The sequence below is a fragment of the Babylonia areolata genome, chromosome 1, assembly GCF_041734735.1.
Source record: "Babylonia areolata isolate BAREFJ2019XMU chromosome 1, ASM4173473v1, whole genome shotgun sequence".
NCBI classification, from domain to species: Eukaryota; Metazoa; Mollusca; class Gastropoda; order Neogastropoda; family Buccinidae; genus Babylonia; species Babylonia areolata.
Window position 1 is genome coordinate 57,333,720 of NC_134876.1, and position 27,500 is coordinate 57,361,219.

Genomic DNA, 27,500 nt, shown 5'->3' on the forward strand with positions numbered 1-27,500 from the left:
CAACACAATCAAACACACATTAGTCAATAAGTTGGTAGACATTGCAGTAGGGGTGTGGTTTTGATAAAATTATTAATAGAAAAAAAAAAGAATACTCAAAATAAACAAATAAGTAAATAATTAAATAAATAACCAACGTCACCATAATTATCATGACGACGACGACGAAGATAACTAAGAGCAAGTGTAGCAGTAGCAGTAGTAGTAGTCGAACAAGAACAACATCAACAAGCTGTACCAGCAAGAGCAAAATCCTTATGAATCTGTACTGTACCCCCCGTGAAGCTTTGGTCTCTCTCTCTCTCTCTCTCTCTCTCTCTCTCTCTCTCTCTCTCTCATCATTACTGAGTGCTCTCCCTATCCCTCTTTGTCTCTCTCCCTCTCTCTCTCACCATTACTGAGTGCTCTCCCTATCCCTCTTTGTCTCTCTCCCTCTCTCTCACCATTACTGAGTGCTCTCCCTATCCCTCTTTGTCTCTCTCCCTCTCTCTCTCACCATTACTGAGTGCTCTCCCTATCCCTCTTTGTCTCTCTCTCCCGCTCTCTCTCACCATTACTGAGTGCTCTCCCTATCCCTCTTTGTCTCTCTCCCTCTCTCTCTCACCATTACTGAGTGCTCTCCCTATCCCTCTTTGTATTTCTCCCTCTCTCTCTCTCACCATTACTGAGTGCTCTCCCTATCCCTCTTTGTCTCTCTCCCTCTCTCTCTCTCACCATTACTGAGTGCTCTCCCTATCCCTCTTTGTCTCTCTCCCTCTCTCTCTCTCACCATTACTGAGTGCTCTCCCTATCCCTCTTTGTCTCTCTCCCTCTCTCTCTCATCATTACCGAGTGCTCTCCCTATCCCTCTTTGTCTCTCTCTCCCTCTCTCTCACCATTACTGAGTGCTCTCCCTATCCCTCTTTGTCTCTCTCCCTCTCTCTCACCATTACTGAGTGCTCTCCCTATCCCTCTTTGTCTCTCTCCCTCCCTCTCTCTCTCACCATTACTGAGTGCTCTCCCTATCCCTCTTTGTCTCTCTCCCTCTCTCTCTCTCATCATTACTGAGTGCTCTCCCTATCCCTCTTTGTCTCTCTCCCTCTCTCTCACCATTACTGAGTGCTCTCCCTATCCCTCTTTGTCTCTCTCCCTCTCTCTCTCTCACCATTACTGAGTGCTCTCTCTATCCCTCTGTCTCTCTCCCTCTCTCTCTCACCATTACTGAGTGCTCTCCCTATCCCTCGTTGTCTCTCTCCCTCTCTCTCATCATTACTGAGTGCTCTCCCTATCCCTCTTTGTCTCTCTCCCTCTCTCTCATCATTACTGAGTGCTCTCCCTATCCCTCTTTGTCTCTCTCCCTCTCTCTCTCTCACCATTACTGAGTGCTCTCCCTATCCCTCTTTGTCTCTCTCCCTCTCTCTCACCATTACTGAGTGCTCTCCCTATCCCTCTTTGTCTCTCTCCCTCTCTCTCACCATTACTGAGTGCTCTCCCTATCCCTCTTTGTCTCTCTCCACCTCTCTCTCACCATTACTGAGTGCTCTCCCTATCCCTCTTTGTCTCTCTCCCTCTCTCTCTCACCATTACTGAGTGCTCTCCCTATCCCTCTTTGTCTCTCTCCCTCTCTCTCTCTCACCATTACTGAGTGCTCTCCCTATCCCTCTTTGTCTCTCTCCCTCTCTCTTTCTCACCATTACTGAGTGCTCTCCCTATCCCTCTTTGTCTCTCTCCCTCTCTCTCTCTCTCACCATTACTGAGTGCTCTCCCTATCCCTCTTTGTCTCTCTCCCTCTCTCTCTCATCATTACCGAGTGCTCTCCCTATCCCTCTTTGTCTCTCTCTCCCTCTCTCTCACCATTACTGAGTGCTCTCCCTATCCCTCTTTGTCTCTCTCCCTCTCTCTCATCATTACTGAGTGCTCTCCCTATCCCTCTTTGTTTCTCTCCCTCTCTCTCACCATTACTGAGTGCTCTCCCTATCCCTCTTTGTCTCTCTCCCTCTCTCTCATCATTACTGAGTGCTCTCCCTATCCCTCTTTGTCTCTCTCCCTCTCTCTCATCATTACTGAGTGCTCTCCCTATCCCTCTTTGTCTCTCTCCCTCTCTCTCTCTCACCATTACTGAGTGCTCTCCCTATCCCTCTTTGTCTCTCTCCCTCTCTCTCACCATTACTGAGTGCTCTCCCTATCCCTCTTTGTCTCTCTCCCTCTCTCTCACCATTACTGAGTGCTCTCCCTATCCCTCTTTGTCTCTCTCCACCTCTCTCTCACCATTACTGAGTGCTCTCCCTATCCCTCTTTGTCTCTCTCCCTCTCTCTCTCACCATTACTGAGTGCTCTCCCTATCCCTCTTTGTCTCTCTCCCTCTCTCTCTCTCTCTCACCATTACTGAGTGCTCTCCCTATCCCTCTTTGTCTCTCTCCCTCTCTCTTTCTCACCATTACTGAGTGCTCTCCCTATCCCTCTTTGTCTCTCTCCCTCTCTCTCTCTCACCATTACTGAGTGCTCTCCCTATCCCTCTTTGTCTCTCTCCCTCTCTCTCTCATCATTACCGAGTGCTCTCCCTATCCCTCTTTGTCTCTCTCTCCCTCTCTCTCACCATTACTGAGTGCTCTCCCTATCCCTCTTTGTCTCTCTCCCTCTCTCTCATCATTACTGAGTGCTCTCCCTATCCCTCTTTGTTTCTCTCCCTCTCTCTCACCATTACTGAGTGCTCTCCCTATCCCTCTTTGTCTCTCTCCCTCTCTCTCATCATTACTGAGTGCTCTCCCTATCCCTCTTTGTCTCTCTCCATCTCTCTCACCATTACTGAGTGCTCTCCCTATCCCTCTTTGTCTCTCTCCCTCTCTCTCACCATTACTGAGTGCTCTCCCTATCCCTCTTTGTCTCTCTCCCTCTCTCTCTCTCACCATTACTGAGTGCTCTCCCTATCCCTCTTTGTCTCTCTCCCTCTCTCTCTCTCACCATTACTGAGTGCTCTCCCTATCCCTCTTTGTCTCTCTCCCTCTCTCTCATCATTACTGAGTGCTCTCCCTATCCCTCTTTGTCTCTCTCCCTCTCTCTCACCATTACTGAGTGCTCTCCCTATCCCTCTTTGTCTCTCTCCCTCTCTCTCACCATTACTGAGTGCTCTCCCTATCCCTCTTTGTCTCTCTCCCTCTCTCTCACCATTACTGAGTGCTCTCCCTATCCCTCTTTGTCTCTCTCCCTCTCTCTCACCATTACTGAGTGCTCTCCCTATCCCTCTTTGCCTCTCTCTCCCTCTCTCTCACCATTACTGAGTGCTCTCCCTATCCCTCTTTGTCTCTCTCCCTCTCTCTCACCATTACTGAGTGCTCTCCCTATCCCTCTTTGTCTCTCTCCCTCTCTCTCTCTCACCATTACTGAGTGCTCTCCCTATCCCTCGTTGTCTCTCCCCCTCTCTCTCATCATTACTCTGCTCTCCCTATCCCTCTTTGTCTCTCTCTCTCTCTCATCATTACTGAGTGCTCTCCCTATCCCTCTTTGTCTCTCTCCCTCTCTCTCACCATTACTGAGTGCTCTCCCTATCCCTCTTTGTCTCTCTCCCTCTCTCTCACCATTACTGAGTGCTCTCCCTATCCCTCTTTGTCTCTCTCCCTCTCTCTCTCTCTCACCATTACTGAGTGCTCTCCCTATCCCTCTTTGTCTCTCTCCCTCTCTCTCTCTCACTATTACTGAGTGCTCTCCCTATCCCTCTTTGTCTCTCTCTCTCTCTCACGCACACACACACACACACGCACGCACGCACTCACTAACTAACACACACACACACACACACACACACACACCTCATCGTTTCAATCCAAGGTAGTGGCGGAATAGTGGAAACAGCCAGAGTGCAAGGCATATTTTCTGCGGATCACAACAGATCCCCAAATGACCGTTAAGCCTGCCATCAACGGGCCCCGTAAAATGGATTAATCTCGGCCACGAGAAAAGTGCACGTCTGGACCATGGGAAAAATGCACACAAAAGGTGCGTGCAGTATCCAATCGCGACAGATAAACCTTTTTTTCCCCCCCAAAGGCTGCCGAGACTTGATTTCGTCTGTTCATGTGGAAACGGTAAATAAGGTGTGTGTGTGTGTGTGTGTGTGTGTGTGTGTGTGTGTGTGGGTGGGTGTGGGTTGGGGTGTGTGTGTGTGTGTGTGTGTGTGTGTGTGTGTGTGTGATCGAGGTGGTATAAGGGATTGTGAGAAGGGCGGGCTGAGGTGGAGGAGGGTGAAAACGAAAATATTTCAGCTGACAATACCCCCCCCCCCCCCCCCCCCCCCCTGCCTTCCCCCTCATCAACCCTATCTTTCCCTGCCACACATACGCTGAAAAAAGGCCACGAGGAAATGGTGCTTTGAAACTATGGTGCAGTATTCCATCTGCTACTAGAACATTGCAGAAAAAGAGGAGACCAGCTTGTCTTTCCAGACTGACTAGCAGAGGAAAAGCAACCAAACAAAACCCCAAACGAAACAAAACAATCAGGCTGACTCAAAAAATCAATATTAAAGAAGCTAGAGGCGAAACAAATAAAAAAGAGAGGGGGCGATAGTATTCATGGTGCAAGAGAGAGAGGGGGGGGGGGAGGGAGAGAGAGAGAGGCAGACAGACAGACAGAGACAGAGAGAAGAGACAGAGGCAAAGGCAGTGGAGCAGAGAGAGAGGGACAGACGGAGACAGACAGACAGGCAGACAGAGGGAGAGTCTTGTTGTATCTATGTGTTCTGATGCTCCATTAAATTTTGTACATGGATGCCCTTCAAACTGGCCTGTGGCAAACTCTGAGTACACTGTTTTTCCTTTCCTTTCCTTTCCGACTCTGTTTTTCTCCGACTCTGTCCGTCTCTCAAAATACAAAACACTTTCATCAGTTGTGTCTTCAACACACAAGGAAGCGTGGAAAATAGTGCCGTTTTTTTTTAATGCTTGCTCACTGATCAAAGGTTCACGTTGCAGATTATGAGACAAATGAAGAAACTGAAAACAGAAGTTGGATGTGTGAGGAAGACTTCAGATTACAGTCGGATAATAATACTGCTTGGTGTTTCTTTTTTCTTTTTCTTTTTTTTAAATTCATTTTTTAACCAAACATAACAATAGTGTGATTTCACGATGAAACGTTTCCAACACGACCTTTGTGGATGTGTGTGACATGAATGTAAAAAGCACCACACTCTTCAAGCTGCAAGTGGGTGTATCGCCATAAAGCTTTTTTTTACATAAATAAACAGTCATCATAGGGAAAGAAGTTTTAATCCATAAAGCTAGAAATGTGAATTGCAGTAACCAAGCAATCTGCAAATTTATTGAATACAGTCACCATGAAGCAACAGATAAAAAACAAAAAAAAAACCCCCAAAAACAACAAAAAACATGGGCTTATGAACAGTCATGCGTAGCCCATAAGGACGTTTACTCGTATCCTAATAAAACGTATGGCTAACTATCTTTTTTTTCTTCTTTTTTAAAGCCAACGGAAGAAGCAGTTAAAGATGACGTATCACGAACACCACTAACGCCCCCCTATCTCCTGACCGTTTCATCACTGGCCTACTTTCCAGGCAACCTATGCTTCTGACAGAACTAATCACACCCCTATTTTTCTGTAGTTTTTTTTCCCTTTCAAACGTCCCTTATTTGTGTAATAATATTTTCCTTTTATATCTCTCACTTCTCTGTTTATTTTCTATTTTGGGCAGACGACGAGCCTATCAGCTCCTTTCATGAAGAGTATATGGAGCATGAGTAACCCACACAAGACATCGCTTGCCCAGGGAAGAGGAGGCATCAGCGACACGGGCGGGTCAAGGAGCTAACTCATATCCAATCCCCCGGCCCGCTGGTGTAAATCCTTACAGCCGCCCCAAATCGTCCCAAGCTTTCCTCGATCGCTAATGATCACGTTTAATATCAGTAATCGCTGTCAGCTCGAGCGCAAAATCGCCAGCGGTGGTTAAAAGAAAGAGAGGGACAGAGAGAGAGAGGGGAAAAAAAAGACGAATCGATGGAAGGTCTGTTAAAGGAAGAGAGAAAGAAAGAAACAAAGAACAAAAGAAAGGAGAAGAAGAAGAAAATATTGTGTACGCTTGAATCAACACCTGACCAGATCAAAAAATCATATCCGGAAAAAGAAGTGATAACACCCTCCCTAATCTTTCTAATTTTTTTTTTTTTTTTTTTTTTGCGTTTCCACAGTGCCATCTCCTTCGCACTCCCCCTCCCTTCCCCCGTGTTCTCCACCCCTCCCCAACCAGCGAAACACATCCTGACGCGAGTTATCGAAGACTTTATTTATAAAGTCATATCAACTGTGTGGCATTGTTTACAAACTGTCGAAGCAATAACAAGCGGACTATACGTGTAAACAAGGCCCTTGTGGAGCTTTTGTATCTGCATTTGACGTGACCTCCTCTACCCTCCTCTCCCTTCCTCCTGCTCCTCCTCTCTGTCTCCTACTCTCTATGTCTCTGACCCTTCTCTCCCCATCTCTCTGTCTCCTCTCTATGTCTCTGACCCTTCTCTCCCCATCTCTCTGTCTTCTCTCTATGTCTCTGACCCTTCTCTCCCCATCTCTCTGTCTCCTCTCTATGTCTCTGACCCTTCTCTCCCCATCTCTCTGTCTCTGTCTTCTCTCTATGTCTCCGACGCATCTCTCCCTATCTCTCTGTCTGTCTTCTCTCTATCTGACCTTTCTCCCTTCACCACCTCTTCCTGTGTCTCTGTCTTTCTGTGTCCCCGATCCTACCCCCCCCCACCCCACCCCACCTTTCCCTCTGTCTCTGTCTCCTTATCTCTGCCAAACCACCCCCCTCTTTCTCTCCTCACCCCCTCACCCCCCCCCCCCGACCCCTGACTTCCTTCTCCCCCCCCCACCCCACACACACCCCACTCTCCCTCTCTCTTTCTCGCTTTTAATGCCGTCATTTTGGGGGCATGTCCCATCCGCATCCAGCGGCTGTTGGAAGCGTTGAGCAGGAGTAAAGAAAACATAAAGGGCGGGGTATCACCAGGAGCTAGGGTCTGTTTTATGGGTTGGGGGGCTGGTTGAAGAGAAGAGAGAGAGAGACGTCCAAGGTGAGTCAGGGAGGGACGGGACCGGACTGACTGCAATGCTCGGTGAGCCTGCAAAGCCTTTGATCCCCAGCCTCTTGACAGCAGGCATGTCCAACACGAGGTCATTCCCCTGCACCCCCCTGCTCCTCACATTCCCCCCCCCCCCCCCATCACCAGAAAAGTGTGTTGTCGTCGTCGTTGTTGTTGTTGTTGTTGTTGTCATGGTCCACGTCAGAACAACCTTGCTGTGGTCCTGCAACTGATTTGGACAAGCAGCGTTGCCATGGTAATCAGGACAACCTAAATTTGTTACTTAACAGACCAAGAAACAATATTGTTATCATGCTGAACGCGGTCAGGACAGCAGCTCTGTGACCTATGTTAACTGTTTTCAGCCTTCAGTAAGTAATCAGCGACACGGTGTGTGACGTATGTTAACTGTGATCAGCCTTCAGTAAGTAATCAGCGACACGGTGTGTGACGTATGTTAACTGTGATCAGCCTTCAGTAAGTAATCAGCGACACGGTGTGTGACGTATGTTAACTGTGATCAGCCTTATGTAAGTAATCAGCAACACGGTGTGTGGCATATGTTGACTGTGATCAGCCTTCAGTAAGTAATCAGCGACACGGTGTGTGACGTATGTTAACTGTGATCAGCCTTCAGTAAGTAATCAGCGACACGGTGTGTGACGTATGTTAACTGTGATCAGCCTTCAGTAAGTAATCAGCGACATGGTGTGTGACGTATTCTAACTGTGATCAGCCTTATGTAAGTAATCAGCGACACGGTGTGTGACGAATGTTAACTGTGATCAGCCTTCAGTAAGCAATCAGCGACACGGTGTGTGACGTATTCTAACTGTGATCAGCCTTATGTAAGTAATCAGCAACACGGTGTGTGACCTATGTTGACTGTGATCAGCCTTCAGTAAGTAATCAGCGACACGGTGTGTGACGTATGTGAACTGTGATCAGCCTTCAGTAAGCAATCAGCGACACGGTGTGTGACGTATTTGAACTGCGATCAGCCTTCAATAAGTAATCGGCGACACGGTGTGTGACGTATGTTAACTGTGATCAGCCTTCAGTAAGTAATCAGCGACACGGTGTGTGACGTATGTTAACTGTGATCAGCCTTCAGTAAGTAATCAGCGACACGGTGTGTGACGTATGTTAACTGTGATCAGCCTTCAGTAAGTAATCAGCAACACGGTGTGTGACGTATTCTAACTGTGATCAGCCTTATGTAAGTAATCAGCGACACGGTGTGTGACGTATGTTAACTGTGATCAGCCTTCAGTAAGTAATCAGCGACACGGTGTGTGACGTATGTTAACTGTGATCAGCCTTCAGTAAGTAATCAGCGACACGGTGTGTGACGTATGTGAACTGTGATCAGCCTTCAGTAAGTAATCAGCGACACGGTGTGTGACGTATGTTAACTGTGATCAGCCTTCAGTAAGTAATCAGCGACACGGTGTGTGACGTATGTGAACTGTGATCAGCCTTCAGTAAGTAATCAGCGACACGGTGTGTGACGTATCGGAACTGTGATCAGACTTCAGTAAGTAATCAGCGACATGGTGTGTGACGTATGTTAACTGTAATCAGCCTTCAGTAAGTAATCAGCGACACGGTGTGTGACGCATGTTAACTGTGATCAGCCTGACAGCAAGCAGGTTGAAAGTCATGCGTGCGAATGTAAGCTGATGTTCGTTTGTTCACGGAGAGCTGTCTCTCTGAGATCAGTTTCACCTTCAGTTAAGTAAAGATGTTGACAGCTGACTTGGTCTTCTGAGACTGAATATTGGAAAAATCGAAACAATCTCTATGATGCTGAACGCAGTTAACATTATTAGTCATCCAGGATTTGATTAACCTTTGACCCCTGGTCATAAAGGATTTAAGAAAACACCATAATCAAGAACACGATTAGAATTATCTTAACGTTTGCATCAGGTAAGGTAAAATAAAGATTAACATTCCTTCTTTTCTGCATGAAAGTATCCGATACAACATTGCAAGTCTGAATGAATTTACTAAGTCTAAAGAGAACCCGTTTACTCGCATATAATATTTTGCAAAAAAGAAAAAGACCTTGGACATAACATATTTATCAGACAACAATCTTTTACGAATATCAGAAAAAAATATGGACACTCCAGAATAAAATGAAGTTAATCACCAAAAGTATTCATGTCATATTTTTAAAAATTATTTACAAATACGGTATTCTCTTGGAATTCCATTTCCCGACCCTTTTTCTATCGGAAAACAGTGATTATTCCATTTAGATGTGATTAAGGAAATGCTGTTATACTGAACGTAGTCAAGGGAACATTATTAATGAGCACAGTCAGGACAACATCGCTATGGTGCAGAACGCAGTCAGGACAAGAATGCTATATTACTGAACACAGTCACGACAACACTACTAACGCTGGACGCAGTCAGAATATTGCTATGATTCCGCCCAGGAGAAGGACAACGTTGTTTTATCCCATGTATCAATTATTAATGGTTGACCTTTAACAAAATAGATTGAAAAAAAAAGAACGAATGTGGTTATGGCCGACACATGAGAGCGGGATGGGTGGAAGATGGAATGGGGTTGTGTGATGTACGAGCTGTTGTAACAAAGGACGGCGATTCTATGATTAAACACACACACACACACACACACACACACACACACACACACACACACACACACACAAACACAACACACACGCGCGCGCGCGCGCGTATTCTTCTTTCCCTTGGGAGGGTGGAGGGGGAGTTTAAGTAGTGGAGCCGATATCGCCGAGCGACGTTTTTCGAAACTCACATTGATGGACATGACAGATGAACTACTATTTTCTAATTTTCAATGCGTTTTGTGTGGGGGGTGATAGGGGTGGTGGTGGCAGGTTGTCATGTCAAAAAAATAAATAAACTAAAGACATTGAGTCGATCCCTGGTTTCTGAGACAAGAAATGGAGTATGAGAATGTTACACGAGAGCTGAGTGCTGAAAGCCATCACAAAGCAATCACTTAACACGCCAGAACGCATCACACATCATCATCAAGAAAACAAAACAGTCAAGTCGTCGCACTCTACCAGTTGTAATCTCCTTTCAGATTTTATCATTTCAAATTCCTGCCACACTCTGATTCCTCCTGAACCACCACCATCACCACCTGTCCCTTCCTGTGCTCGTCCTCTCTACTCCCCCCCCCCACCCCCAGTCACACCCTCGCCCCCACCCCCTCCTCCTCCGATTTTCCTGATGAGACTTGAGGTCCACAGCAACAAGCAACAGCACCTTCCGAAGGGGCAGTAACTGTTTGCCTGACCTTCCGCTTTTGGGAGTGGTCAGGGATCAAAGACGTTGCCGGCCCACTGAGCACGACGACGATGCTGTCTAGCTGACTCAACCTACACTGCTTCTGTTTAATACCGCCCGCCCCTTCTACACTCCCCGCCCCTCCTTCCCCTCACAGAAGGAACGCTGTCCTGGGTCCTAGCGATAACCCAGCGTTTAATGCTCCCTCCTTCCGCTCTGCCTTCTAGCGCCTCATCCATCCACCACCGGTCGGTTGCAGGGGGAAGGACGGGGAGAAGGCTGGATGGATGGATGGATGCTGCAATGCCCGCAAGACGGACGGGGGACTTAGGAGCGACAGGGGAGGCCTGGCCATTTCAAATGCAAATTGACAGGCATTAAGGAACCCTCATTTGCATAATCCTCTTGTTATTGCTTCAAGAGAGTAAAATTCCATAGCTTGCAATAAAATCTGCCAGCGAAAATTGCTGGAAAGTGGGTGCAACTCGGCGAAGGTTGAAAAAACAAGCAAAAAACCCTCCACCTTCCCTCCTGTTCAGAAACGATCAAATGGAGTTGATTTGCGAATTACAGCTCGCCTCTGGATATAATTTCTTGATCTGCTTTAAGAACGGAATCAATTCAAGTGTCTGATTTTTACAGCGCTGGTCGATTCCTTTTTCATTGGAAGCCGTGATTTCTGGCCGAGTAGGCGGCGATTACAGACACGGAATCAAATCACAGTGGGCTACAGGATGGCTTAAGTTAATTTGCCTGGCTTCAACGACGTACAACAAACCAGTCGGTGGGTGCTGGGTATGAATTAGACTTAGATGCGTGGCTTTTTTTAAATATTTAAATAATGTCCAAATGGACATCACACATATACATATATACAGGGAGGAGAGGAAGAGAAGGACACACACACACACACACACACACACACACACACACACACACACACACACACACACACACCGACGAACAGACAGACAAACATAGAGACAAACATACAGACAGACGGAGACAGAGAGATGGGGCTTACGCTGTTTACATGGTCGTTTTTGTAACTTTGATGCGTTGTGTAAACATACGAATATTGGCGGCACTTGTTTTTTCTTTTTTGTTTTGCTGTCTTTTATTTGTTATTTTTTTATTTATTAATTTTTAGCTGTTTGGTTTGCTGCTTTAATCACCACACGTTTCTAATTTGTCTGGATTACCCTCCACACCTCCTCCCCACCCCCCCCCACCCCCCTAAGCCCCAGCTGTGTATTACTGCAGAGCCTGATGAGAATAAGACAGACGTCCTGGTCTAACCCGAAGAACGGATAAATTCAATTTGCATAGGAAAACCATGAATTACGCGAACAAGGGAAGAAAGATAAGCCAAAGCGACGCAAGCAGACCGTTGAGAAGATTGAAAACAGCCATCAGTTCGTTCGAAATAAGAAAGTTGCTAACCAAACTAGAGGACAGGTGGCCCAGTGGCAGTTGTAAATGGGTTCGAGTCCGGACCGGGAGTTTTACTTCCCCATCCACAAGACCATGTGTGATGGTCTGGTCTGGGTGCTAGTCTTTCGGATGATACAATAAACCGAGATCACGTGTGCAGCATGCACTTATTACACGTAAAAGAAGAACCCACGGCAACAAAAGAGTTGTCCTTGGCAAAACTCTGTTGAAGAATCTACTTTGATAGTAAAACCTGCAGACACTTTTAGACATATATAGGACGGTAAGTACACAATACGAATTTGTTGATTATTCACGCCCCCTCCTACGGTTATATGTTGATAAGTCCAAGCGTCGACTGATTCCCTGATCGACAGATTCCACGGTGACGGATCTCAGTTCACAGGGATCTATATCAGAAGTCATGATAATATCATGCAATCTGGGCCAAAGCGAAACATGTTAACTGAACAGGGCTCGAAACTATACTACACCTAAGCGCTATATAAAAAAAAATTAGTAGTAGTAGTAGCAGTAGTAGTAGCATTGTCATAATTAATGGTTGGAGCTGGGTGGTAGTATTAAGTAGTAGTAGTAGTAGTAGTAGTAGTAGGAGGAGGAGGAGGAGGAGGAGGAGTAATGGTATCAGTATCAGTAGCTCAAGGAGGGGTCACTGCGTTCGGTCAAATTCATATACGCTACACCACATCTGCCAAGCAGATGCCTGAACAGCAGCGTAACCCAACGCGCTTAGTCAGGCCTTGAGAAAAAAACAAAAACAAAAGAAAAATAAATAAATAAATAAAAGGAGTAATAGTAGAAGCAGAAGTAGTTTCATTACTATCAAAGGTCGGGATTGCAGTAAATGTGTCAAGGTGACTGGTCACTGCGACCCTAATAATATGGCCAACTGACCTTTTACTTCCCTATTCGGAGTGATGTGACCTGAAACAGGACCCAAGACCTTGACCTCCGATCTTCATCCGTCATCGTGACCCAGCCACCGTCACTGTAATACACATTATTCGTCGACCTCCAGCCTGACCTTTGGCCTAAGAGGTTGGATTAATAGTATAAATATATCAACCACGAGATCTGTCGACGCTAGGAGCCCCTGTATAATATCGGTCACAATGTGCCAGCAACCCAGGAATCAATCTTACGTTGTTTTCAAGGTAACAAGAATGGAGAACAGGAAGAGGGGGTGGTGGGCGGTGAAAGAGGGGAGGGGGAGAGGGGCAAGAAAATAACATCATGGCTTTACGATCACTCCCTCCCCCTCCTCTCCCCTCCGACCCCCCCCCCCCCCACACACACCACCCCTCATCCTCAGACACGCTTCCACCGGTTCATTCCACTGAAATGGAATCCCGCTACGCGAGGAAGAAAAATGGATAATGACAATTACAGGACAACGCGACGGTAAGCAAAACCACACAGTCACCATACCCGGCGATTCTGTGGTTCGCTATGTCCAGAGCCATTTCCCGGAAGAAGAAAAACGAGAAGAAAAAAAAAAATCATCAACTCCATGGATGACTCATGCTGAGAAAAGCAGCAGCAGAAACAAGCAATAAAAGAAGCAACAGCATCATCAGCAACGACAAGAACGACAGCAGCAACCGTAGCAGCCATTGCAACAACAATGGCAGAAGCAAGAGCAGCAACAGTAGCAAGGATAGCAGTTTACACCTCATTCACCTCCACACCCGTGATCCAGAAGAAAGCAGCAGCAACAACAGCAGCAGCAACAACAGTAGCACCAGCAACAACAGCAGCAGCAACAACAGTAGCACCAGCAACAGCAGCAGCAACAACAGCAGCAGCAACAGCAGCAGCAACAGCAGCAGCAACAACAGCAGCAGCAACAGCAGCAGCAACAACAGTAGCAACAGCAGCAGCAACAACAATGGCAGCAGTAGCAGCAACAACAGTAGCAGCAGCAACAACAACAACAGCAACAACAGTAGCAGCAGCAACAGCAGCATCAACAACAGTAGCAACAGCAGCAACAACAGCAGCAGCAGCAGTAGCAGCAACAACAACAAAATCAGCAGTAGCAACAGCAGCAGCAACAACAGCAACAGCAGCAACCTCCTCTTCCAGCCCCACTCTACTCCCCAACTTTCTCTTCTGCCCATCAACCAACGCACCGCGCTGCTTGTCTGCGTGGCTAGCTGGCCAGCCAGTGGAGGCAGGGTGGTGATTTATGCCTCTCCGGACAGAGCTCTTCTCCACAGGAAGGGGGCCCCGGCCACAGCGACAGGGAAAGCACGTCGAGTGGAAAGTCATTAGACCCCACTCAGCCGCCAATCTATAATTCACACTTGCAGGCCCGATAAATCTCCAGGCCAGCAGCAGCACAGCGCTGTCGCGGGGCCGGGAGGGAGCTCCCAAACATTTATTTCCACTCCCCGGCAAAGCCAAGGACCACCAGACCAGCGGAAGACGGCAAAGAGCCAGCCAGGCCCGCCCGACTCGCCACGCCACAACCACCACCACCACCTCACCACCACCACCCCGCCCAACCCCCCCACACCCACCGCCGCCACCACCACCCGATTGGAAAATAATCGTGAAAATGGATGAAAACTATCCAGCACGGAGGCCCGTGGTCAGAGCTGCCCCCATCGATCCGTACCCCGCCTGCCTAATGGGCTCCCCCAGGTCCTCAGGTGGCATTGTGGCCGGCGCGCAGGTTACTAATGATTTCGCAGTCACCCTGGCCCCGAGGCCGCGGTTATGGCGGGCCAAATCAGTGTTTATGAGACCCACAAAGTCCTGCAGGGGAGGGGTGTGTGTGTGTGTGTGTGGGCGGAGGGTGGGTGGGTATCGAACCCTGCTTAGGAGTCTGCTTCCCTAGGAAAGTGATTTTGTTTTATACGAAAACGACGCCCTGCACGACTTCCGTATTGGCCAGGGATCAAAGAACCCTCCGGCCCTTTCATCTCTAGCGAGGAATGTCTGTCGGGGTAAAGGGGAGGGAAAGGTTAAGGGTGGGGGAAAAAAGCAAGGTGGAACTAAAATGAACATTAAATGAGGAGAACGGAGCAGGCGGTGGGAGACAATGACGCAAGTACTACTGCTGCTGCACTTGGTTCTTAATAACATACAGGCGGATGCTCATATACCCGCCCCCCTCCCCCATGACCCCCCCCCCCCCACACACACGCACGCACGAACGTACGCGCTCATATATGTACGAGTAAATTAACAATCACACACACACACACACACACCATTACACCCCATTACAACCCCTTTCCCAACACACACACACACTAAACAAAAACACCCCCCAGCCTCCCTAAAAACCCGGATACATTATAAACAATGTCAGGAATACCACCAACACCAACACCACCACACGAAACCATGCAACCATTCACTGGCCAAGTAAAAAAAAAAAAAAAAAAAAAAATCACCAAGCGCTGTTCAAAGTGACCTTTCAGGCTCAGACATCTACCCAGAAAAAAAACACGAAAAAAAGCAAGAAAAAAAAGCAAAAAAAAGCGATGACCCAGCAGCCTGAGGTGGAGAGGAAACATGGCCATGTCAGCCGCTCAGAGGGCAGGCAGCCAGGCAGGCAGAGCCGTGAGAGGGAACCTTACCCTACTCCAGGGACGGGTACTAACTCCCCGCCCCAATCACGTGGAAAACGCGTGCACAGACGAGCTGCATGTTTGGGGGTGGGGGTGAGGCGGAGCGGATGGGGGCTGGAGGGGGCGTCCTGGGGGTGGGGTGGGGGTGTCAGGAATGAAGGGTGTGTGTGTGTGTGGGGGGGGGGGGAATGGGGGGGGGGGAGATTCTCCAAGGCATAGCGATAAACACCCGCCATCAACACCCTGCCCGCCTTTCTTTCATCTCGGTTACTGAACCGAATTTTACTTTTGGTTATTTATTTCTTTATCTGTCTGTTTCGATCTGCCGGCGTCTCATCCAGTTTTTATCATCGCCGTTATTGTCACACACATATCATACACACACACACATACACACGCACGCACGCACGCACACACACGCTCACGTACAACCAAACACACACACACACACACACACACACACACACACACACACACACACACACAAGATGTCGATAGTTGGAAATGGGTCGAGTAGTACTGTGAGATAAGGAACTAACTTTGTCGTCACCCTTTGAGTCGCGTAGTGAATCCCATTCCGACACTGAAACCATCGCAGCAAGTTACTTATCCCCCCCCCCCCCCCCAACCCCATCACCTCTCTCTCCCTCTCTCTCAGGCCTTGAGTGCATGATTATATAATTTTATTTGTGTACCTATCAGAGTGGATTTCTTTTCACATCATTTTGCCAGAGGACAACACACTCGTTACCATGGGTTCTTTTCCAGTGCGCTAAGTGCGTGCTGCACAATGGACCTCGGCTTATCGTCTCACCCGAAAGACTGGACGCTCAGTTTGATTTTCCAGCCAAACTTGGGAGAAAGGGCGAGAGCAGGATTCGAACCCACACCCTCACGGACTCTGCATATTGGCAGCTGAGCGTCTTAACCATTCTGGAAATGGGGCGCTCATAATTATGTCCCTTCGGTTTGCTCTTCAGTCTTTCCCCCTGCTCGTTTCCGGTGCCGCACCCCTCTCTCTGAGAACATTGACTGCTTTGCGTTGTGTTTCGTAGAGAATGGTTGTATACATTTCTGTGTATGATGATATTATATTTTCACAAATATTCTAATATGGTGTTTCCTTTATATTATGTTTACATACGCCTTCATAACGGGCCTTGGCGTTTTCATGAATAAACCATATTGATGAGACTTCGAGTCTCTGCCTCTCTGTACGTCTGTATGTTCCAATCCTTTTCACTTTTTGCTCATTATGTTTATAGTATAATGAAATAAGAAGGGACTTCTTTCAACCAGAATATTGTCGAAATCCATCTGTCTATATTTAGATTGTGCTTACGTATGTCTTGTACTAATGAATCTGTTTTTAATAAAGCTGTCTAGTTTTGTTAACAGAACACTGACTGTACAGATTAAGATACACAACTGTAAAACATCCCGTTGCTGTGTACATAAACTCATCATGTTATGGGCCAAAGACGTGGCATGAGAATGATTTTGACTTTGTGTGTGTCTGTTCCAGTCCCCCTTTCACTGATCTCGTCCTCTCCTCTCGCTCACATAAGATGGGTCTTGGGGACAATGAATCAAGCGACGCTTTGGTCCTGGATCCTTAAATGGCGGAAATGGGGCACTCATAATTATGTCCCTTCAGTTTGCTCTTCAGTCTTTCCTCCTGCTCGTTTCCGGTGTCGCTCTCTCTCTCTCTCTCTCTCTCTCTCTCCTCTCTCTCTCCTCCTCCTCTGTCTCTGTCTTTTCTCCCCCCCCCCTAAGCCCCCCTCCATCCCCCAATTATGACAGGTGCAGTGGCCGAATGGTTAGAGCGCTCAATTCTTGTCCGAGTTTCCTGAGTTCGATTCCCGGTTTCGGAGCACCTGGCGGAGATTTTCCCGTCTCCCAGATCAATATTAAGTATATGCAGAACTGTGCCTGAGCCCCCGTCATGTGTAAATGAATGCAGGTGATCAAATACGCACATTAAGATTATGTATTCCATGTCAGTGTTCGGTGGGTTATGGGAAAAAAACAACACAAGCACAAGTGTATATCTAGTATGCATACCCCCGAAAACAGAGTAAAATTAAAAGAAAAAAAGGTTAAATGTCTGTGTGAGTGCGTGCGTGTGTGTTTGTGATTGAAACCTGACTTAACGACACAGAAAACGAATGATGAGCGCTCAAAGGTAGCTCTTATGTCGGCTCCTACCCTGGTAGGCAGCCTGTTGTTCAAATGACTCCGTGTTTGTAAAGCGTTTAGAGCTGGGTCTCTGACCGAGAATAGAGAATAGGCATTATATAAGTATCCATATCACCACCATCATTATAGCCCAGGGTTGGGTGGAGAAAAGTATACATATTTGCTTATCTCATTACCCTAATTAAATAAGATTTCGTTTCGAGCTTAGACTAGCGCTACAAATGCATCCAAGCATGAACAAAGTGTGCGCAGTTTTGTCAATCTATTTGGACAACACATTCAGACTGCGATCAACTCAACACTGAAGTAAGCTTTATTGATGGCATGACCATGCATTTTTTGTGGGTTTTGTTGATATTGTTTTTTGTTTTTTTTGTTGTTGTTGTTGTTTTTGTTTGTTTGCTTTTTTTTGGTTAAATAACCATGACAATGTTTACATCCTTTCACAAATTATTGAATAAAGTAACCACATCCGTATCCGTATCCGTATCTCCCACTCTTTCCAATCTTCATGCACCCTCGTCTCAGATCGTTCTAACTGGGCCATTCGCCAGTGCAGATGGATTAAAGTACTGAAGTAACAAACTTTACCGCCCATTATGGGTTGCGTGATGAAAGAGACACCAGCCAGTCGACTGCTGGCGTCACGCGACAGATTAAAATTTTACACAGTGTTGCATCTGACTGAGACCGAAAGGAAATGATCCATCCATCCTGCCCTCCTGCCACGCCTCCATCGTCCCAACTTCAAAACCCACGTTGTTGCAAGTTTCAGAGACTGCTGGGAAGAGAATGCCAACAGCAAAACACTACGATGGAACTGGTTGAGAAACGTGTACGAAGCCTTTTCCGGGTGTTATTCCTTTGCATCTGTCTTCGTTTGTTTGTGTTTTCTTTGTTCTTCCGCTCCAAATGCAGGAATGAAAGGCGCCTTGATTTGGGATCGGACTGGAATCTTTTTTGTGTGTGGTTCCTATTTGCCGCTATTGAACGTGTGGTTTTTTGGTTTTTTTTGTTTTTTTAACTTCTGTTCATGTGGTATTCCTTGCCTTCCTGTTCTCATTTGTCTTGATCGTTCTTTCTTCGTCTAGTTCTTGTCTTTCCTTCTTTCTTTCTTTGCTTCTTTCCTTCTTTCTTTCTTCCTTCCTTCTTGCTTTCTTTTCTCGATTATTCGTGTGGTGTCAGTTCCGTTTTTCTTCTTGTCCTTGATTTTGTATCTTGCCACCTTTCCGTTCTCGTTCTCTTGTTCTTTCAGTCGCTCCTTAGTCTTAAATAACTGTGTTTCCAAGTGCTGATTCTGGCGTTTGGCCCTCACTGTTTCTTTTTTTTTTTTTTTTTTTTTGGCCTCATCATCTGCATCATTTCGGTGGCATTTCTTCCCCCATGCTACTCATTCCGAGTGCCCCATATGCATCCACCGCTGCGATACGTCTGATGAGGACCCCAAATAGTCAATGGATTCAAGTTGTGTCCATTCGGCCTGGGTGTCTATCATAAGTGACTTATGCCTGAGGTTGAGCAAAAAGCTGAGAAGACATGAAGTTTATACGAAATGAAATCAATACGCTGAAAGATGGGAGACTGGTGTCCAGTAGACTCTTTGTCCCCATTCCATTGTTCTTCTCATGTAAAATAAAGCCTCTCTCTCTCTCTCTCTCTCTCTCTCTCTCTCTCTCTCTCTCTCTCTCAAAAGGTGTCAGCAATTTGAAATTGAAATTGTAATCAATTTTCTGCCGCAGAATGAAGAATGACACCAGCAATTTATGCTTCATTTTGCCAAGAATAACAAAAGTACGTATTGACCATTCACTGTTGGAAATGGAAATGTCCAACAAAATCAGCAAGCGAAGGCTCAACAGAAGCTGTTATGCATAGAAATGGATCGACGGTTGTTTTTGTTTTTATCACTAAGATTGCTACCACGATTACTATTGTTGTCAGTATTACTGTTGCTGCCATTGTTGCTGATGATAAACTGATTATCGCCTCAACAAAAATCGAAAATACAAACAGAATGATTAATTAAATGAAGCATCATAAATTTTAGAGAAGTGAGTTAATGAAACAAACGAGAATGCAATGACCGCACTAATGCAGTTAATGTGAAGTCAATTTGAAGTAATTAGATTCGTGTCAACGCAATTTTATTGATTTCAATCCCTGGATATTGAAAACAAACCTTTGTCGAAAGTGTGTGAATGAAGCTGCCATCAAGATACCTCAAGAGAGAGAGAGAGAGACAGACAGACAGAGACAGACAGACAGACAGACAGACAGACAGAGAAGGGAGGAATATAGAAAGAACCACACTCCCTGGCCGGAATCTGAAGCTGGAAGCTGCAGAGAATCTCCTGAGGATCTCTGGGTCGTCATCTTCTACCGACTGTCACCGCCACGGACCCCCAGCAGGTGTGTGTGTGTGTATTGACTTTGACCCCAGCAGGAGGAAGACAAAAATCTTTACCAGTCAACGATTCATACCGCAATGGAGGATCAATGTCCTGCTTTCTCTTCTCCACTCATTCCGGATCTCCGTGCCCAAGTGCACGCCGGGTCTCGTTTGGTCAACAACCCACCTTCTGTTGTTTCCACACTGGGAGGAAGGGGAGGGAAGGGGGAGAGAGGGGAAGGAACGGGGCAGATTGATAAAAACCACACCTCCGACTCTCTCTCTCTCTCTCTCTCTCTCTCTCTGTGCCTGAAATGCCGATATCGAACTGCGGGAAGGCTGAGGGGAAGGGAAGGAAGTGCCGGGAGGAACAACAGAGCGGACAGAAAGCCCCCAGTGGGAAGTCAGTCAGTGGTTGAGATTGCTGATCGTTCTTACTGAGATTCGATCAGATATCCGTCTAGCAAGGCGACCAACTAGTCGAGCTTGGTGTTAATTGTTTTCACTGCCAGTATTTGTTTCTCTCTCTCAACCTCTGTCTCTCCCTGTATCTGCCCCTCTCTGTCTCTCTCATTTTCCCTTTTCATTAAAGAGGCTAGACCTCTATTCATCCATGTTTGTAGAGTTTACAAAGTCTGCATTAATTTTCTTCCTCCTCCAGCATAGCTTCTCCCTCTCTTTCTTTCTTCCCACACGCATTCCCCCCCCCCCTCCCTCCTCCCCCACCGGCGCCTTGTCTTTCATTCTCGCCATTTTCTGTTCGTTTTGTATCATGTCTCTCCCCCCTCTCTCTCTCCTCCCCACCTCTCTCTAGAGAGAGAGCTCCCTCCCTCTCTCTCTCCTCCCCACCTCTCTCTAGAGAGCTCCCTCCCTCTCTCCTCCCCACCCCTCTCTAGAGAGAGAGCTCCTTCCCTCTCTCTCTCTCCTCCCCACCCCTCTCTAGAGAGAGAGCTCCTTCCCTCTCTCTCTCATTAATGAGTTTGCGTCTTTCTATTCACACTTCAATTGATTTGATTTTCAGAATTTTCAAACCCACGTCCTTTGTAGATTTGAAATAGCAACGCATTCAGTCATCCCTCATCCCTCACCCCCCCCCCCCACCTCTCCCCCACCCACCCCCCTAGCGAAGAAAGCAGGATCGGAAACATCTCTCTTTTGTCAGTTTCTTTAAATTGACAAGAGCTAATTTCCTGAATTTTCCGCGCGCTGTTTTTCTAATGTTGGTAATTGAATCTGTATTCCAGCATTTCATTCTCCCTGTGCTATCATTACTATTTTTTTCTTGTTATTATTCTGGATACAACACGAACACTGATTTTGAACAGTTCCTCTTTATCTCTGATGGTGCTTATTTGATCATTTCTATCTTCGTCAAAGCTTTTAATACGTCTGTCATTCATCTGTCAAATAAAGTTGATTGTTTCGAAGAGTTTATAATTGTTCCTATTATTCTGAAGAGCCAACATTCTGACTCATTTATGAAGTGCGATTTGATGAGTTCAAGGATTATAACCTCGCAATTATTGACACGTTAGAGGAAATTGACTTTCGCGATATGTTGACACGAACACGTGTCATCACTGGGATGAAAAGCTCACAAATATGCACCCAGACACATACAGACACACAGACACATACAGAGACAGACAGGCAGACACACACACACACATACATACACACACACACACACACATACACATGCACACACACGCGCGCTCTCTCGCACACACGCATATAAGCTCAGAAACACAAACACATGCACGCACACATGCGCTCGCACCATTCAGTCACTACCTCCCTCTCTCTGTCTCACTTGTACACATCCACACACGCTCTCCGTCTCTCTCTGTGTCTCTGTCTCTGTCTACCTGTCTCTCGCTGACACATGCACATACACTCTCTCTCCTTCTCCCTATTTCTCTCTCTCTCTTGCATACACACACACATACACACACGCACGCACACAGCCACACTCAGCCACACACAGACACAGACAGACAGACAGACAGACAGACAGACAGACACACACACACACACACACACACACGCATTAAATATTTTGGACTTTTTTTCGGGTCTTCCCCAAGACGCATTCTTCTCAGTTATAAATAATAAATGCAGCGCATCAGTCACCGTCTAAGCGTTCATCACACTCTCATCAATTTTTCACGCGCTTTTTTTAGCTGTGAAGTATGCGTGAAGCGATAATGAGGTTGTTGGCGAGCTGATATCAATAATTTGTTGTCCTGATGAAGAACCAAGGCCAACGGGCTTCTGTCCTTCGTGCAAAATCGACACAAGTTGACGATGTAAAACTAAGTAATAATTGTATGTATATAGTAGTAACCTATATCAAACCATGATTCTTGTCTGTGTTTTTTTTTTTTGTGCGTACACATGTAGCGTTCCTCTTCTGACTTCGTTCCCTATTCTCAAAAAATCGTGTCGGAAATTGTACATGCTGAGGTTGCACGTTTTGTGTTGTTATATCATCATCATCACCATCACCACCATCACCATCATCATCATTGTTGTTGTCGTCATCGTCATCATGATCGTCGTAGCCGTCGTACTTATTGTTGATATATCATCATCTCCCTGCGGACAGCAGCCCAAATTTCACACAGAGAAATCTGTTGTGATAAAAAGAAATACAAATACAATCATTATAAGCACCACCACCATCACCACAACTACCACGACGAAAAATCGTATCTATCAACATCAGCATCATCGTCAAAGAAGAACTTCCCATGGACAAACTTTAGGATCAATCTGACGTTCCACTGACGTACAGTCACAACAGAATGTTGCAGGATGGTACCACCAGGTCCACAGGACAAGACAGCCAAACGGAACCAGGTCGTGTGGAAAGAAAGCAGCACAACAAAAGACAAACAGTGCTGCAGACAGCAACACCCAGTGTCTGGAAGGGAAGGAGACGGAGCTGAAGAAAGACTGCTGCTCTGACACACACGGCAGTTTGGTGTGAAGTGCCGTAAACTGCACTCCGCAGGGTGTGTGTGTGTGGGGGGGGGGGGGGGGGGGGGGGGGGGGAGTCCAGCAGAATCAGATCCTGCTCTGCTGAGAAGGCCGTAAAAAAAGCAACAAGGCCACCAACCGTCGCCATAAACTCAAAACGAACAGGAAAAAATATATTTATTGGGTGTAAAATACCGCGCGGGCAAACTCACGCTCGTACAGGTCTTCCTGTATGGAGAGATACAGCCAGGAAATAATGGATACTGATAATGCACTGAGTTATTATTTTCCCCAACGTCTGTCTTTGAATTTCTTTGTTGTTTTCATCTTGGTGGTGGGTGTGGTGTATTAATTCCCTGGCCCAGCAGCCCAGATCGGTTTGCAGATAATACGTTGAGGTTACCGTCACCAAGGTGGGCGGGGTTATTAGTAGGTGGTGACTTGTATCATGTCGAATTCAAAACAGGCTGTACTGAACACTACCGGAGTGACTCAGCATCAGTGCGGAGTCTTTTGCATGTGTGTGGCCTTCTGGCGACCTCACATCGCCACGTCTCTGTGGATTTCCGGTGTTGTGACCGCGGCAGAGGAACCTAGGTGTTGCAGCCGTGTGTGGAGAAGACTCAGAATGAGCAGAAGCACAGTAATGCCTCAGAAAAGTAGGAGATTGTGGGCCATAAGAAAGACGACAACTGACTTCACAATACAGATAACAGTCTGTTCAGATATGTATCAGCAGATAAAGAGTCTCTACATACAAACGCCAAAGCCCACATAAATGTTTACCGGCACCTTTTCAGTTCACCCCCATTACACCCTATGGTTCACAGGAAGAGATACACAGTGGGCACTCTCCTTATACTCTCCTATCACACCCTGTACTTGAGAGAAATGGACCAACAGACCATAGACACACTCTGTATTCTGTTACCAGAACCGAACCATCAGACAATCGATATATTCTGTTGTTGTTTTTTTATTACTTTTTTTGTAATATTCTCCCTTCGCTTCCAACATTACCTCCAGCCCAGACGAACAGACCAGCACGTGACAAATATATTCTCCACACATTTCTCTCACGCCTTACATCCTATCTTTGCGGAGCGGTCAGGACAACACAAGACAAGAAAAAGGGAACCCAGACACTCAACACACGTCTACAAATTCCTCACACCTCACAGGACGGGACCAGGAAACACCACCCCTCTCATGAGAACCGGCCGACGATACTACCCCCCCCCTCTCTCTCTGTCTCTCTCTCCCTCTCTCTCTCTCTTACACACACACGCACGCACGCACGCACGCACGCACGCACGCACGCACACACACACACACACACACACACACACACACACACACACACACACACACACACACACACACACTTAAGAACAAAAAAAGAAGACGAAATAAAAAAAAAAGGAACGAAAAGACAATCACGCCCTTCTTCTCTAGGGAAATGGGCCACCCTCAGTAAACTTGGTACCAGACGATTCACTTCCCTCACACAGGCCTTCCAGGGTTTCCAGCTAAGTGTTAACACACACACACACACACACACACACACACCACAACACACACACACACACACACACACACACACACACACACACACACCACACACCACACACACACACACACACACACACACGAATCTGATTCCTATTTCAAATGGGATGGCAGACAAGCTGAATGGAAGGAACTTGACCAAGATTGGGGAAGTCTAACTGAAAAGCGGCATCGCCTTACGTGTCCTATTGTCATCCGTCTGTCTGTCTGTCTGTCTGTCCCTCACTGGTGGGTCCTAGTGCCTGGTGCCTGCCGAGATTGCCTGGAACCACTGCCGCCAGGTAATTGCCAGCTCCTCCCTCCCTCCCTCCGCCTGAAAGGAAAGCGGCGCTGACTGGCTTTCCTTGCTTTGCTTCCTGCTGGGGACTATGGCACACACTGGGTTTCGTTATTTGCTTCCTGGAGACTACAGTCGATACTGTTAGAATTTCAATTCTGCCTTGAATATATAAGCCTATCTAGATGGTTGAGGTAAAAGCAACGTATTTGAATGAAGATGATTTCGCGATGTAAGGGCTCCTCGAGATAATTAGATTAAGAGGATGGAAAGCCAGTGACGGAAAGAAAGAAAGGGGTGTAAAAGGGTTGAAAAAAAGGGAAAACTTTGTTAGAGAGACAGAGGCAGAGGCAGAGAGACAGAGGGGGACAGAGATGTATAAACAGTGAAATAGAGGGAGAGAGAGAGAGAGAGAGAGAGAGAGAGAGAGAGAGAGAGAGAGAGAATGAATTATGGTATATACAAACAGTTAAACACACACACACACACACACACACACAGAAAGAGAGAGAGAGAGAGAGAGAGAGAGAGAGAGAGAGAGAGAGAGAATGCGAATGTGTTTATTCATCAGGCTATAGCATGGGTAAGTGAACAAATACCATTACAAAATATTCAAAAACAAAATTACATTTCAACAAATTAGTACTAGAAATGATAAACAATAGTTCATGACATACTAAGAGGTTATATTTGAATTTGAATACTTTATATGTAAAGAAAAAAAAAGAGAAAAAAAAGGAAACATAATACATAACGAAAGTCACGTTGTCTAGTGGATGACAGTTTAAAGGAAGGAGGGAGAGGGAGAGAGAGAGAGAGAGAGAGAGAGAGAGAGAGAGAGAGAGAGAGGAGAGACAGACAGAAAGAGACACAGACAGAGGGAATGAAGAAAAATGGAGAGACAGAGAGACACACAGAGAAAGGAACAAGGAGAGACAGAGATGGAGAGATAGGGAAACAAAGACAAAGAGGGAGATAGAGACACAGAAAAAGACAGAGAGAGACATAGGGAGAGAGACAAAGACAGTCAGACAGACAGACAGACAGACAGGCAGACAGCGAAGGACAAACACACACACACACACACATAGAGGCACGCATAAATGCACCCCTATATCCCCCTCAGACATACACATACATCCCCACAGACAGACAGACAGACAGAGAGAGACAGAGAGACAGACAGAAGGAAGATAAACTTTCAGAGACAGAGAGATTCCGAGAGCAGAGACTAGGTAAACAACTCAGCCTCCAAGGCGCACTGATGACCTGAGGGAGTATGGGCCATGGAGTCGATGCATCAAGAACTTGAAACCCAAGAAACCCATTTTAAGTCGACACTGGAGTTTAAACTCCGGAAATACATAAAAAGGGATGGGAGAGGAGGGGTATGGGGGATGGGAGAGAAGGGGCTGTGAAAAAAGAAGAAGAGAAAGGGAGAATGGGGGGGTTGGAAGAAACACGGGGGAAGGAGAAAGCGATCTTTTCACGCCTACATCAGTCATGAGTGGAGAGCAGAGAGAGAGAGAGAGAGAGGGAAAGAGAGAGAGAGGGAGAGAGAGGGAGAGAGAGAGAGGGAGAGAGATAGGGAGAGAGAGTGGTGGAGAGAGAGAGGGAGAGAGGGAGGAGAGAGAGTGGGGAGGGAGAGAGAAAGGGGGAGAGAGAGAGAGAGAGGGAGGAGAGAGAGGGAGGGAAAGAGAAAGGGGGAGAGAGAGGGCGGAGACACAGAGAGAGGGGAGGAGAGACAGACAGAGGGGGTGGGGGAGACAGAAACACAGAGAGAGAGTGGGAGAGAGACAGAAACAGAGAGAGACAGACAGAATATCAGACAAACGGGGCAGAGAAAGAGACAGACACGCACAGAGACAGAGACAGAGACAGAGGTGGGATGGGGGAAATTAAATTAAAAAAAAAAAAAAGGCACGGAAGATGTAGAAGGGGGCGGTGATGTTTTTACTCTCACATCAGTCACAAGTGCAATGCAGGGAGGGAGGGGGACAGACAGACAGACAGACAGACACAGAGACAGAGATAGGGACATAGAATAAGAAACAGAGACAGAGAGGGGCCGGGGGTTGATAGGGTCTTAAACGGCTATGAAAATTCTGAATGAGAAGCAAGAAAGAAACAAAGAAAGAGAGAAAGAAAGAAAGTAAGAAGAAGAAATGGCAATAGCAAGAGCAGAAAAGTAGCATCAGTGTAAGCAGTAGCATAGAATAGAATAGATTTGAATAGAACTTGTCTTTATGCTACTGCCAAGCGAACAAGGGTCACAAGGAAAGAACTATATTTTGGGAAATATATATATTTTAAATAAATACAGTTTTTGTTGTTGTTGTTGTTTCTTTAACTCAGGGTGGATATACTCATATTACACTGACGCAGGCCAAGTATCTGTCTGAGGTCAAATGAATGGAGATTTTCTTGCTGTACTTATTGTGATGATGTGCCAGTGCTTCTAATCGACATGGTGTATCTGTGCACAAATGTTTGCGGTAATATAATATCATTATTACACACGTGCATTGATGATACTGCTAGTATCTTAACTGGACATAAAGGTCTGAGGTTACTCCCTTCTTTCCTCCAATGCATACATCAAGTGCCAACGTGTGCGACAACCACTAATCGATTACAAATACAAACACGCCCTTCATAGCTGCCTTCTTCAAAGG

General features: G+C 46.5%; 1 protein-coding gene across 1 annotated transcript in view; it reads right to left on the reverse strand.

Moving 5' to 3' along the window:
- LOC143284593 (short-chain dehydrogenase/reductase family 42E member 1-like) overlaps nucleotides 1-27,500 on the reverse strand; it is a 459,710-nt gene that overhangs the window by 123,224 nt on the left and 308,986 nt on the right. The window lies entirely within an intron of this gene.